This window comes from Hydractinia symbiolongicarpus, chromosome 2, assembly GCF_029227915.1.
Source record: "Hydractinia symbiolongicarpus strain clone_291-10 chromosome 2, HSymV2.1, whole genome shotgun sequence".
Classification (NCBI taxonomy): domain Eukaryota; kingdom Metazoa; phylum Cnidaria; class Hydrozoa; order Anthoathecata; family Hydractiniidae; genus Hydractinia; species Hydractinia symbiolongicarpus.
Window position 1 is genome coordinate 9133974 of NC_079876.1, and position 14126 is coordinate 9148099.

Below are 14126 nucleotides of genomic sequence, written 5' to 3' on the forward strand. Positions count from 1 at the left end.
CATTTTTTACTGTGGGACCAATCCTAGCTGTTATCGCGCGCTGAAGAAAGAGCGACAGTTTCAAAAACTACATTTCATTGACTTTTTAACAGTATCAATCCGTTTGAGTTACAACGCTTGAGTCACATATTCCTACCAACATGTATTTCTTGATATTTTTCAGGTATTACTAAGTTGTATGGGTTTTAACAGCGAAACGATTGACTGTGGGAATTAATTGAACTGAGTATGGACTGTGACCTTATAAATATGAAAGTGAGACAATTGGACTCTTAGAAATAACATTCTTCTTAATTTGACATGATTGGCGAAACTCAGCGATTACACTGGGCGCTGTGGTAGCGCTTCATTCAAGAATTAAGATAAGAAAGCCATTTTTTTGCTGTGGGACCAATCCTAGCCTTTATTGCGCCCTGAAGAAATAGCGACAGTTTCAAAAACTACATTTCATTGACTTTATAACGGTCTCCGTTCGTTTGAGTTACAACGGTTGCGTCACATATTCGTACCAACATGAATTTAGCGATATTTTTCTGATATTACTAGGTTGCATCGCCTTTAACAATAAAACGATTGACTGTGGGACTTAATTGAACTAACTTTGGACTGTGACCTGATGAATGTGGTAAATGAGACAATTGGACTCCAAGAAAAATCATTGTTCTTAATTTGACATGATTGCCGAAACTCAGCGACTACACTTGGCGCTGTGGTAGCGCTTCATTTAAGAATTAAGATGAAAAAGTCATTTTTTACTGTGGGACCAATCCTAGCTGTTATAGCGCGCTGAAGAAATAGCGACAGTTTCAAAAACTACATTTCATTGACTTTTTAACAGTATCAATCCGTTTGAGTTACAACGCTTGAGTCACATATTCCTACCAACATGTATTTCTTGATATTTTTCCGATATTACTAGGTTGCATCGCCTTTAACAATGAAACGATTGACTGTGGGACTTAATTGAACTAACTTTGGACTGTGACCTGATGAATGTGATAAATGAGACAATTGGACTCCAAGAAAAAACATTGTTCTTAATTTGACATGGTTGCTGAAACTCAGCGACTACACTTGGCGCTGTGGTAGCGCTTCATTTAAGAATTTGGATGAAAAAGTCATTTTTTTACTTTGGGACCAATCCTAGCCGTTGTTGCGCGCTGAAGAAATAGCGACAGTTTCAAAAACTACATTTCATTGACTTTTTAACAGTATCAATCCGTTTGAGTTACAACGCTTGAGTCACATATTCCTACCAACATGTATTTCTTGATATTTTTCAGGTATTACTAAGTTGTATGGCTTTTAACAGCGAAACGATTGACTGTGGGAATTAATTGAACTGAGTATGGACTGTGACCTTATAAATATGAAAGTGAGACAATTGGACTCTTAGAAATAACATTCTTCTTAATTTGACATGATTGCCGAAACTCAGCGATTACACTGGGCGCTGTGGTAGCGCTTCATTTAAGAATTAAGATGAAAAAGTCATTTTTTTACTGTGGGACCAATCCTAGCCGTTATCGCGCGCTGAAGAAATAGCGACAGTTTCAAAAACTACATTTCATTGACTTTCTAACGGTGTCCGTACGTTTGAGTTACAACGGTTGCGTCACATATTCGTACCAACATGAATTTAGCGATATTTTTCCGATATTACTAGGTTGCATCGCCTTTAACAATGAAACGATTGACTGTGGGACTTAATTGAACTAACTTTGGACTGTGACCTGATGAATGTGATAAATGAGACAATTGGACTCCAAGAAAAAACATTGTTCTTAATTTGACATGATTGCCGAAACTCAGCGACTACACTTGGCGCTGTGGTAGCGCTTCATTTAAGAATTTAGATGAAAAAGTCATTTTTTTACTGTGGGACCAATTCTAGCCGTTGTCGCGCGCTGAAGAAATAGCGACAGTTTCAAAAACTACATTTCATTGACTTTTTAACAGTATCAATCCGTTTGAGTTACAACGCTTGAGTCACATATTCCTACCAACATGTATTTCTTGATATTTTTCAGGTATTACTAAGTTGTATGGCTTTTAACAGCGAAACGATTGACTGTGGGAATTAATTGAACTGAGTATGGACTGCGACCTTATAAATATGAAAGTGAGACAATTGGACTCTTAGAAATAACATTCTTCTTAATTTGACATGATTGCCGAAACTCAGCGATTACACTGGGCGCTGTGGTAGCGCTTCAATTAAGAATTAACATGAAAAGTCATTTTTTTACTGTGGGACCAATCCTAGCCGTTATCGCGCGCTGAAGAAATAGCGACAGTTTCAAAAACTACATTTCATTGACTTTCTAACGGTGTCCGTACGTTTGAGTTACAACGGTTGCGTCACATATTCGTACCAACATGAATTTAGCGATATTTTTCTGATATTACTAGGTTGCATCGCCTTTAACAATGAAACGATTGACTGTGGGACTTAATTGAACTAACTTTGGACTGTGACCTGATGAATGTGATAAATGAGACAATTGGACTCCAAGAAAAAACATTGTTCTTAATTTGACATGATTGCCGAAACTCAGCGATTACACTGGGCGCTGTGGTAGCGCTTCATTTAAGAATTAAGATGAAAAAGTCATTTTTTTACTGTGGGACCAATCCTAGCCGCTATCGCGCGCTGAAGAAATAGCGACAGTTTCAAAAACTACATTTCATTGACTTTCTAACGGTGTCCGTACGTTTGAGTTACAACGGTTGTGTCACATATTCGTACCAACATGAATTTAGCGATATTTTTCTGATACTACTAGGTTGCATCGCCTTTAACAATGAAACGATTGACTGTGGGACTTAATTGAACTAACTTTGGACTGTGACCTGATGAATGTGATAAATGAGACAATTGGACTCCAAGAAAAAACATTGTTCTTAATTTGACATGATTGCCGAAACTCAGCGATTACACTGGGCGCTGTGGTAGCGCTTCATTTAAGAATTAAGATGAAAAAGTCATTTTTTTACTGTGGGACCAATCCTAGCCGTTATCGCGGGCTGAAGAAATAGCGACAGTTTCAAAAACCACATTTCATTGACTTTCTAACGGTGTCCGTACGTTTGAGTTACAACGGTTGCGTCACATATTCGTACCAACATGAATTTAGCGATATTTTTCCGATATTACTAGGTTGCATCGCCTTTAACAATGAAACGATTGACTGTGGGACTTAGTGAACTAACTTTGGACTGTGACCTGATGAATGTGATAAATGAGACAATTGGACTCCAAGAAAAAACATTGTTCTTAATTTGACATGATTGCCGAAACTCAGCGACTACACTTGGCGCTGTGGTAGCGCTTCATTTAAGAATTAAGATGAAAAAGTCATTTTTTTACTGTGGGACCAATCCTAGCCGTTATCGCGCGCTGAAGAAATAGCGACAGTTTCAAAAACTACATTTCATTGACTTTTTAACAGTATCAATCCGTTTGAGTTACAACGCTTGAGTCACATATTCCTACCAACATGTATTTCTTGATATTTTTCAGGTATTACTAAGTTGTATGGCTTTTAACAGCGAAACGATTGACTGTGGGAATTAATTGAACTGAGTATGGACTGCGACCTTATAAATATGAAAGTGAGACAATTGGACTCTTAGAAATAACATTCTTCTTAATTTGACATGATTGCCGAAACTCAGCGATTACACTGGGAGCTGTGGTAGCGCTTCATTTAAGAATAAACATGAAAAAACATTTTTTCACTGTGGGACCAATCCTAGCCGTTATCGCGCGCTGAAGAAATAGCGACAGTTTCAAAAACTACATTTCATTGACTTTCTAACGGTGTCCGTACGTTTGAGTTACAACGGTTGCGTCACATATTCGTACCAACATGAATTTAGCGATATTTTTCTGATATTACTAGGTTGCATCGCCTTTAACAATGAAACGATTGACTGTGGGACTTAATTGAACTAACTTTGGACTGTGACCTGATGAATGTGATAAATGAGACAATTGGACTCCAAGAAAAAACATTGTTCTTAATTTGACATGATTGCCGAAACTCAGCGATTACACTGGGCGCTGTGGTAGCGCTTCATTTAAGAATTAAGATGAAAAAGTCATTTTTTTACTGTGGGACCAATCCTAGCCGCTATCGCGCGCTGAAGAAATAGCGACAGTTTCAAAAACTACATTTCATTGACTTTCTAACGGTGTCCGTACGTTTGAGTTACAACGGTTGCGTCACATATTCGTACCAACATGAATTTAGCGATATTTTTCTGATATTACTAGGTTGCATCGCCTTTAACAATGAATCGATTGACTGTGGGACTTATTGAACTAACTTTGGACTGTGACCTGATGAATGTGATAAATGAGACAATTGGACTCCAAGAAAAAACATTGTTCTTAATTTGACATGATTGCCGAAACTCAGCGACTACACTTGGCGCTGTGGTAGCGCTTCATTTAAGAATTAAGATGAAAAAGTCATTTTTTTACTGTGGGACCAATCCTAGCCGTTATCGCCCGCTGAAGAAATAGCGACAGTTTCAAAAACTACATTTCATTGACTTTTTAACAGTATCAATCCGTTTGAGTTACAACGCTTGAGTCACATATTCCTACCAACATGTATTTCTTGATATTTTTCTGATATTACTAGGTTGCATCGCCTTTAACAAAGAAACGATTGACTGTGGGACTTAATTGAACTAACTTTGGACTGTGACCTGATGAATGTGATAAATGAGACAATTGGACTCCAAGAAAAAACATTGTTCTTAATTTGACATGATTGCCGAAACTCAGCGATTACACTTGGCGCTGTGGTAGCGCTTCATTTAAGAATTAAGATGAAAAAGTCATTTTTTTACTGTGGGACCAATCCTAGCCGTTATCGCGCGCTGAAGAAATAGCGACAGTTTCAAAAACTACATTTCATTGACTTTCTAACTGTGTCCGTACGTTTGAGTTACAACGGTTGCGTCACATATTCGTACCAACATGAATTTAGCGATATTTTTCTGATATTACTAGGTTGCATCGCCTTTAACAATGAAACGATTGACTGTGGGACTTATTGAACTAACTTTGGACTGTGACCTGATGAATGTGATAAATGAGACAATTGGACTCCAAGAAAAAACATTGTTCTTAATTTGACATGATTGCCGAAACTCAGCGACTACACTTGGCGCTGTGGTAGCGCTTCATTTAAGAATTAAGATGAAAAAGTCATTTTTTTACTGTGGGACCAATCCTAGCCGTTATCGCGCGCTGAAGAAATAGCGACAGTTTCAAAAACTACATTTCCTTGACTTTTTAACAGTATCAATCCGTTTGAGTTACAACGCTTGAGTCACATATTCCTACCAACATGTATTTCTTGATATTTTTCAGGTATTACTAAGTTGTATGGCTTTTAACAGCGAAACGATTGACTGTGGGAATTAATTGAACTGAGTATGGACTGCGACCTTATAAATATGAAAGTGAGACAATTGGACTCTTAGAAATAACATTCTTCTTAATTTGACATGATTGCCGAAACTCAGCGATTACACTGGGAGCTGTGGTAGCGCTTCATTTAAGAATTAACATGAAAAGTCATTTTTTTACTGTGGGACCAATCCTAGCCGTTATCGCGCGCTGAAGAAATAGCGACAGTTTCAAAAACTACATTTCATTGACTTTCTAACGGTGTCCGTACGTTTGAGTTACAACGGTTGCCTCACATATTTGTACCAACATGAATTTAGCGATATTTTTCTGATATTACTAGGTTGCATCGCCTTTAACAATGAAACGATTGACTGTGGGACTTAATTGAACTAACTTTGGACTGTGACCTGATGAATGTGATAAATGAGACAATTGGACTCCAAGAAAAAACATTGTTCTTAATTTGACATGATTGCCGAAACTCAGCGATTACACTGGGCGCTGTGGTAGCGCTTCATTTAAGAATTAAGATGAAAAAGTCACTTTTTTACTGTGGGACCAATCCTAGCCGTTATCGCGCGCTGAAGAAATAGCGACAGTTTCAAAAACTACATTTCATTGACTTTCTAACGGTGTCCGTACGTTTGAGTTACAACGGTTGCGTCACATATTCGTACCAACATGAATTTAGCGATATTTTTCTGATATTACTAGGTTGCATCGCCTTTAACAATGAAACGATTGACTGTGGGACTTATTGAACAAACTTTGGACTGTGACCTGATGAATGTGATAAATGAGACAATTGGACTCCAAGAAAAAACATTGTTCTTAATTTGACATGATTGCCGAAACTCAGCGACTACACTTGGCGCTGTGGTAGCGCTTCATTTAAGAATTAACATGAAAAAGTCATTTTTTTACTGTGGGACCAATCCTAACCGTTATCGCGCGCTGAAGAAATAGCGATAGTTTCAAAAACTACATTTCATTGACTTTCTAACGGTGTTAGTCCGTTTGAGTTTTAACGGTTGGGTCACATATTCGTACCAACATGAATTTAGCGATATTTTTCCGATATAACTAGGTTGCATTGCCTTTAACAATGAAACGATTGACTGTGGGACTTAATTGAACTAACTTTGGACTGTGACCTGATGAATGTGATAAATGAGACAAATGGACTCCAAGAAAAAACATTGTTCTTAATTTGACATGATTGCCGAAACTCAGCGAATACACTTGGCGCTGTGGTAGCGCTTTATTTAAGAATTAAGATGAAAAAGTCATTTTTTACTGTGGGACCAATCCTAGCTGTTATCGCGCGCTGAAGAAAGAGCGACAGTTTCAAAAACTACATTTCATTGACTTTTTAACAGTATCAATCCGTTTGAGTTACAACGCTTGAGTCACATATTCCTACCAACATGTATTTCTTGATATTTTTCAGGTATTACTAAGTTGTATGGGTTTTAACAGCGAAACGATTGACTGTGGGAATTAATTGAACTGAGTATGGACTGTGACCTTATAAATATGAAAGTGAGACAATTGGACTCTTAGAAATAACATTCTTCTTAATTTGACATGATTGGCGAAACTCAGCGATTACACTGGGCGCTGTGGTAGCGCTTCATTCAAGAATTAAGATAAGAAAGCCATTTTTTTGCTGTGGGACCAATCCTAGCCTTTATTGCGCCCTGAAGAAATAGCGACAGTTTCAAAAACTACATTTCATTGACTTTATAACGGTCTCCGTTCGTTTGAGTTACAACGGTTGCGTCACATATTCGTACCAACATGAATTTAGCGATATTTTTCTGATATTACTAGGTTGCATCGCCTTTAACAATAAAACGATTGACTGTGGGACTTAATTGAACTAACTTTGGACTGTGACCTGATGAATGTGGTAAATGAGACAATTGGACTCCAAGAAAAATCATTGTTCTTAATTTGACATGATTGCCGAAACTCAGCGACTACACTTGGCGCTGTGGTAGCGCTTCATTTAAGAATTAAGATGAAAAAGTCATTTTTTACTGTGGGACCAATCCTAGCTGTTATAGCGCGCTGAAGAAATAGCGAGAGTTTCAAAAACTACATTTCATTGACTTTTTAACAGTATCAATCCGTTTGAGTTACAACGCTTGAGTCACATATTCCTACCAACATGTATTTCTTGATATTTTTCCGATATTACTAGGTTGCATCGCCTTTAACAATGAAACGATTGACTGTGGGACTTAATTGAACTAACTTTGGACTGTGACCTGATGAATGTGATAAATGAGACAATTGGACTCCAAGAAAAAACATTGTTCTTAATTTGACATGATTGCTGAAACTCAGCGACTACACTTGGCGCTGTGGTAGCGCTTCATTTAAGAATTTGGATGAAAAAGTCATTTTTTTACTGTGGGACCAATCCTAGCCGTTGTTGCGCGCTGAAGAAATAGCGACAGTTTCAAAAACTACATTTCATTGACTTTTTAACAGTATCAATCCGTTTGAGTTACAACGCTTGAGTCACATATTCCTACCAACATGTATTTCTTGATATTTTTCAGGTATTACTAAGTTGTATGGCTTTTAACAGCGAAACGATTGACTGTGGGAATTAATTGAACTGAGTATGGACTGTGACCTTATAAATATGAAAGTGAGACAATTGGACTCTTAGAAATAACATTCTTCTTAATTTGACATGATTGCCGAAACTCAGCGATTACACTGGGCGCTGTGGTAGCGCTTCATTTAAGAATTAAGATGAAAAAGTCATTTTTTTACTGTGGGACCAATCCTAGCCGTTATCGCGCGCTGAAGAAATAGCGACAGTTTCAAAAACTACATTTCATTGACTTTCTAACGGTGTCCGTACGTTTGAGTTACAACGGTTGCGTCACATATTCGTACCAACATGAATTTAGCGATATTTTTCCGATATTACTAGGTTGCATCGCCTTTAACAATGAAACGATTGACTGTGGGACTTAATTGAACTAACTTTGGACTGTGACCTGATGAATGTGATAAATGAGACAATTGGACTCCAAGAAAAAACATTGTTCTTAATTTGACATGATTGCCGAAACTCAGCGACTACACTTGGCGCTGTGGTAGCGCTTCATTTAAGAATTTAGATGAAAAAGTCATTTTTTTACTGTGGGACCAATTCTAGCCGTTGTCGCGCGCTGAAGAAATAGCGACAGTTTCAAAAACTACATTTCATTGACTTTTTAACAGTATCAATCCGTTTGAGTTACAACGCTTGAGTCACATATTCCTACCAACATGTATTTCTTGATATTTTTCAGGTATTACTAAGTTGTATGGCTTTTAACAGCGAAACGATTGACTGTGGGAATTAATTGAACTGAGTATGGACTGCGACCTTATAAATATGAAAGTGAGACAATTGGACTCTTAGAAATAACATTCTTCTTAATTTGACATGATTGCCGAAACTCAGCGATTACACTGGGCGCTGTGGTAGCGCTTCATTTAAGAATTAACATGAAAAGTCATTTTTTTACTGTGGGACCAATCCTAGCCGTTATCGCGCGCTGAAGAAATAGCGACAGTTTCAAAAACTACATTTCATTGACTTTCTAACGGTGTCTGTACGTTTGAGTTACAACGGTTGCGTCACATATTCGTACCAACATGAATTTAGCGATATTTTTCTGATATTACTAGGTTGCATCGCCTTTAACAATGAAACGATTGACTGTGGGACTTAATTGAACTAACTTTGGACTGTGACCTGATGAATGTGATAAATGAGACAATTGGACTCCAAGAAAAAACATTGTTCTTAATTTGACATGATTGCCGAAACTCAGCGATTACACTGGGCGCTGTGGTAGCGCTTCATTTAAGAATTAAGATGAAAAAGTCATTTTTTTACTGTGGGACCAATCCTAGCCGCTATCGCGCGCTGAAGAAATAGCGACAGTTTCAAAAACTACATTTCATTGACTTTCTAACGGTGTCCGTACGTTTGAGTTACAACGGTTGCGTCACATATTCGTACCAACATGAATTTAGCGATATTTTTCTGATACTACTAGGTTGCATCGCCTTTAACAATGAAACGATTGACTGTGGGACTTAATTGAACTAACTTTGGACTGTGACCTGATGAATGTGATAAATGAGACAATTGGACTCCAAGAAAAAACATTGTTCTTAATTTGACATGATTGCCGAAACTCAGCGATTACACTGGGCGCTGTGGTAGCGCTTCATTTAAGAATTAAGATGAAAAAGTCATTTTTTTACTGTGGGACCAATCCTAGCCGTTATCGCGCGCTGAAGAAATAGCGACAGTTTCAAAAACTACATTTCATTGACTTTCTAACGGTGTCCGTACGTTTGAGTTACAACGGTTGCGTCACATATTCGTACCAACATGAATTTAGCGATATTTTTCTGATATTACTAGGTTGCATCGCCTTTAACAATGAAACGATTGACTGTGGGACTTAATTGAACTAACTTTGGACTGTGACCTGATGAATGTGATAAATGAGACAATTGGACTCCAAGAAAAAACATTGTTCTTAATTTGACATGATTGCCGAAACTCAGCGATTACACTGGGCGCTGTGGTAGCGCTTCATTTAAGAATTAAGATGAAAAAGTCATTTTTTTACTGTGGGACCAATCCTAGCCGCTATCGCGCGCTGAAGAAATAGCGACAGTTTCAAAAACTACATTTCATTGACTTTCTAACGGTGTCCGTACGTTTGAGTTACAACGGTTGCGTCACATATTCGTACCAACATGAATTTAGCGATATTTTTCTGATACTACTAGGTTGCATCGCCTTTAACAATGAAACGATTGACTGTGGGACTTAATTGAACTAACTTTGGACTGTGACCTGATGAATGTGATAAATGAGACAATTGGACTCCAAGAAAAAACATTGTTCTTAATTTGACATGATTGCCGAAACTCAGCGATTACACTGGGCGCTGTGGTAGCGCTTCATTTAAGAATTAAGATGAAAAAGTCATTTTTTTACTGTGGGACCAATCCTAGCCGTTATCGCGCGCTGAAGAAATAGCGACAGTTTCAAAAACTACATTTCATTGACTTTTTAACAGTATCAATCCGTTTGAGTTACAACGCTTGAGTCACATATTTCTACCAACATGTATTTCTTGATATTTGTCAGGTATTACTAAGTTGTATGGCTTTTAACAGCGAAACGATTGACTGTGGGAATTAATTGAACTGAGTATGGACTGCGACCTTATAAATATGAAAGTGAGACAATTGGACTCTTAGAAATAACATTGTTCTTAATTTGACATGATTGCCGAAACTCAGCGATTACACTGGGCGCTGTGGTAGCGCTTCATTTAAGAATTAAGATGAAAAAGTCATTTTTTTACTGTGGGACCAATCCTAGCCGTTATCGCGCGCTGAAGAAATAGCGACAGTTTCAAAAACTACATTTCATTGACTTTCTAACGGTGTCCGTACGTTTGAGTTACAACGGTTGCGTCACATATTCGTACCAACATGAATTTAGCGATATTTTTCTGATATTACTAGGTTGCATCGCCTTTAACAATGAAACGATTGACTGTGGGACTTATTGAACTAACTTTGGACTGTGACCTGATGAATGTGATAAATGAGACAATTGGACTCCTAGAAAAAACATTGTTCTTAATTTGACATGATTGCCGAAACTCAGCGACTACACTTGGCGCTGTGGTAGCGCTTCATTTAAGAATTAAGATGAAAAAGTCATTTTTTTACTGTGGGACCAATCCTAGCCGTTATCGCGCACTGAAGAAATAGCGACAGTTTCAAAAACTACATTTCATTGACTTTTTAACAGTATCAATCCGTTTGAGTTACAACGCTTGAGTCACATATTCCTACCAACATGTATTTCTTGATATTTTTCAGGTATTACTAAGTTGTATGGCTTTTAACAGCGAAACGATTGACTGTGGGAATTAATTGAACTGAGTATGGACTGCGACCTTATAAATATGAAAGTGAGACAATTGGACTCTTAGAAATAACATTCTTCTTAATTTGACATGATTGCCGAAACTCAGCGATTACACTGGGAGCTGTTGTAGCGCTTCATTTAAGAATTAACATGAAAAGTCATTTTTTTACTGTGGGACCAATCCTAGCCGTTATCGCGCGCTGAAGAAATAGCGACAGTTTCAAAAACTACATTTCATTGACTTTCTAACGGTGTCCGTACGTTTGAGTTACAACGGTTGCCTCACATATTCGTACCAACATGAATTTAGCGATATTTTTCTGATATTACTAGGTTGCATCGCCTTTAACAATGAAACGATTGACTGTGGGACTTAATTGAACTAACTTTGGACTGTGACCTGATGAATGTGATAAATGAGACAATTGGACTCCAAGAAAAAACATTGTTCTTAATTTGACATGATTGCCGAAACTCAGCGATTACACTGGGCGCTGTGGTAGCGCTTCATTTAAGAATTAAGATAAAAAAGTCATTTTTTTAGTGTGGGACCAATCCTAGCCGTTATCGCGCGCTGAAGAAATAGCGACAGTTTCAAAAACTACATTTCATTGACTTTCTAACGGTGTCCGTACGTTTGAGTTACAACGGTTGCGTCACATATTCGTACCAACATGAATTTAGCGATATTTTTCTGATATTACTAGGTTGCATCGCCTTTAACAATGAAACGATTGACTGTGGGACTTATTGAACTAACTTTGGACTGTGACCTGATGAATGTGATAAATGAGACAATTGGACTCCAAGAAAAAACATTGTTCTTAATTTGACATGATTGCCGAAACTCAGCGACTACACTTGGCGCTGTGGTAGCGCTTCATTTAAGAATTAACATGAAAAAGTTATTTTTTTACTGTGGGACCAATCCTAACCGTTATCGCGCGCTGAAGAAATAGCGACAGTTTCAAAAACTACATTTCATTGACTTTCTAACGGTGTTAGTCCGTTTGAGTTTTAACGGTTGGGTCACATATTCGTACCAACATGAATTTAGCGATATTTTTCCGATATAACTAGGTTGCATTGCCTTTAACAATGAAACGATTGACTGTGGGACTTAATTGAACTAACTTTGGACTGTGACCTGATGAATGTGATAAATGAGACAAATGGACTCCAAGAAAAACATTGTTCTTAATTTGACATGATTGCCGAAACTCAGCGAATACACTTGGCGCTGTGGTAGCGCTTCATTTAAGAATTAAGATGAAAAAGTCATTTTTTTACTGTGGGACCAATCCTAGCTGTTATCGCGCGCTGAAGAAAGAGCGACAGTTTCAAAAACTACATTTCATTGACTTTTTAACAGTATCAATCCGTTTGAGTTACAACGCTTGAGTCACATATTCCTACCAACATGTATTTCTTGATATTTTTCAGGTATTACTAAGTTGTATGGGTTTTAACAGCGAAACGATTGACTGTGGGAATTAATTGAACTGAGTATGGACTGTGACCTTATAAATATGAAAGTGAGACAATTGGACTCTTAGAAATAACATTCTTTTTAATTTGACATGATTGGCGAAACTCAGCGATTACACTGGGCGCTGTGGTAGCGCTTCATTCAAGAATTAAGATAAGAAAGCCATTTTTTTGCTGTGGGACCAATCCTAGCCTTTATTGCGCTCTGAAGAAATAGCGACAGTTTCAAAAACTACATTTCATTGACTTTCTAACGGTCTCCGTTCGTTTGAGTTACAACGGTTGCGTAACATATTCGTACCAACATGAATTTAGCGATATTTTTCTGATATTACTAGGTTGCATCGCCTTTAACAATAAAACGATTGACTGTGGGACTTAATTGAACTAACTTTGGACTGTGACCTGATGAATGTGGTAAATGAGACAATTGGACTCCAAGAAAAATCATTGTTCTTAATTTGACATGATTGCCGAAACTCAGCGACTACACTTGGCGCTGTGGTAGCGCTTCATTTAAGAATTAAGATGAAAAAGTCATTTTTTACTGTGGGACCAATCCTAGCCGTTATAGCGCGCTGAAGAAATAGCGACAGTTTCAAAAACTACATTTCATTGACTTTTTAACAGTATCAATCCGTTTGAATTACAACGCTTGAGTCGCATATTCCTACCAACATGTATTTCTTGATATTTTTCAGGTATTACCAAGTTGTATGGCTTTTAACAGCGAAACGATTGACTGTGGAATTAATTGAACTGAGTATGGACTGTGACCTTATAAATATGAAAGTGAGACAATGGAACTCTTAGAAATAACATTCTTCTTAATTTGACATGATTGCTGAAACTCAGCGATTACACTGGGCGCTGTGGTAGCGCTGCATTTAAGAATTAAGATGAAAAAGTCATTTTTTACTGTGGGACCAATCCTAGCCGTTATCGGGCGCTGAAGAAATAGCGACAGTTTCAAAAACTACATTTCATTGACTTTTTAACAGTATCAATCCGTTTGAGTTACAACGCTTGAGTCACATATTCCTACCAACATGTATTTCTTAATATTTTTCAGGTATTACTATGTTGTATGGCTTTTAACAGCGAAACGATTGACTGTGGGAATTATTTGAACTGAGTATGGAATGTGACCTTATAAACATGAAAGTGAGACAATTGGACTCCAAGAAAAAACATTGTTCTTAATTTGACATGATTGCCGAAACTCAG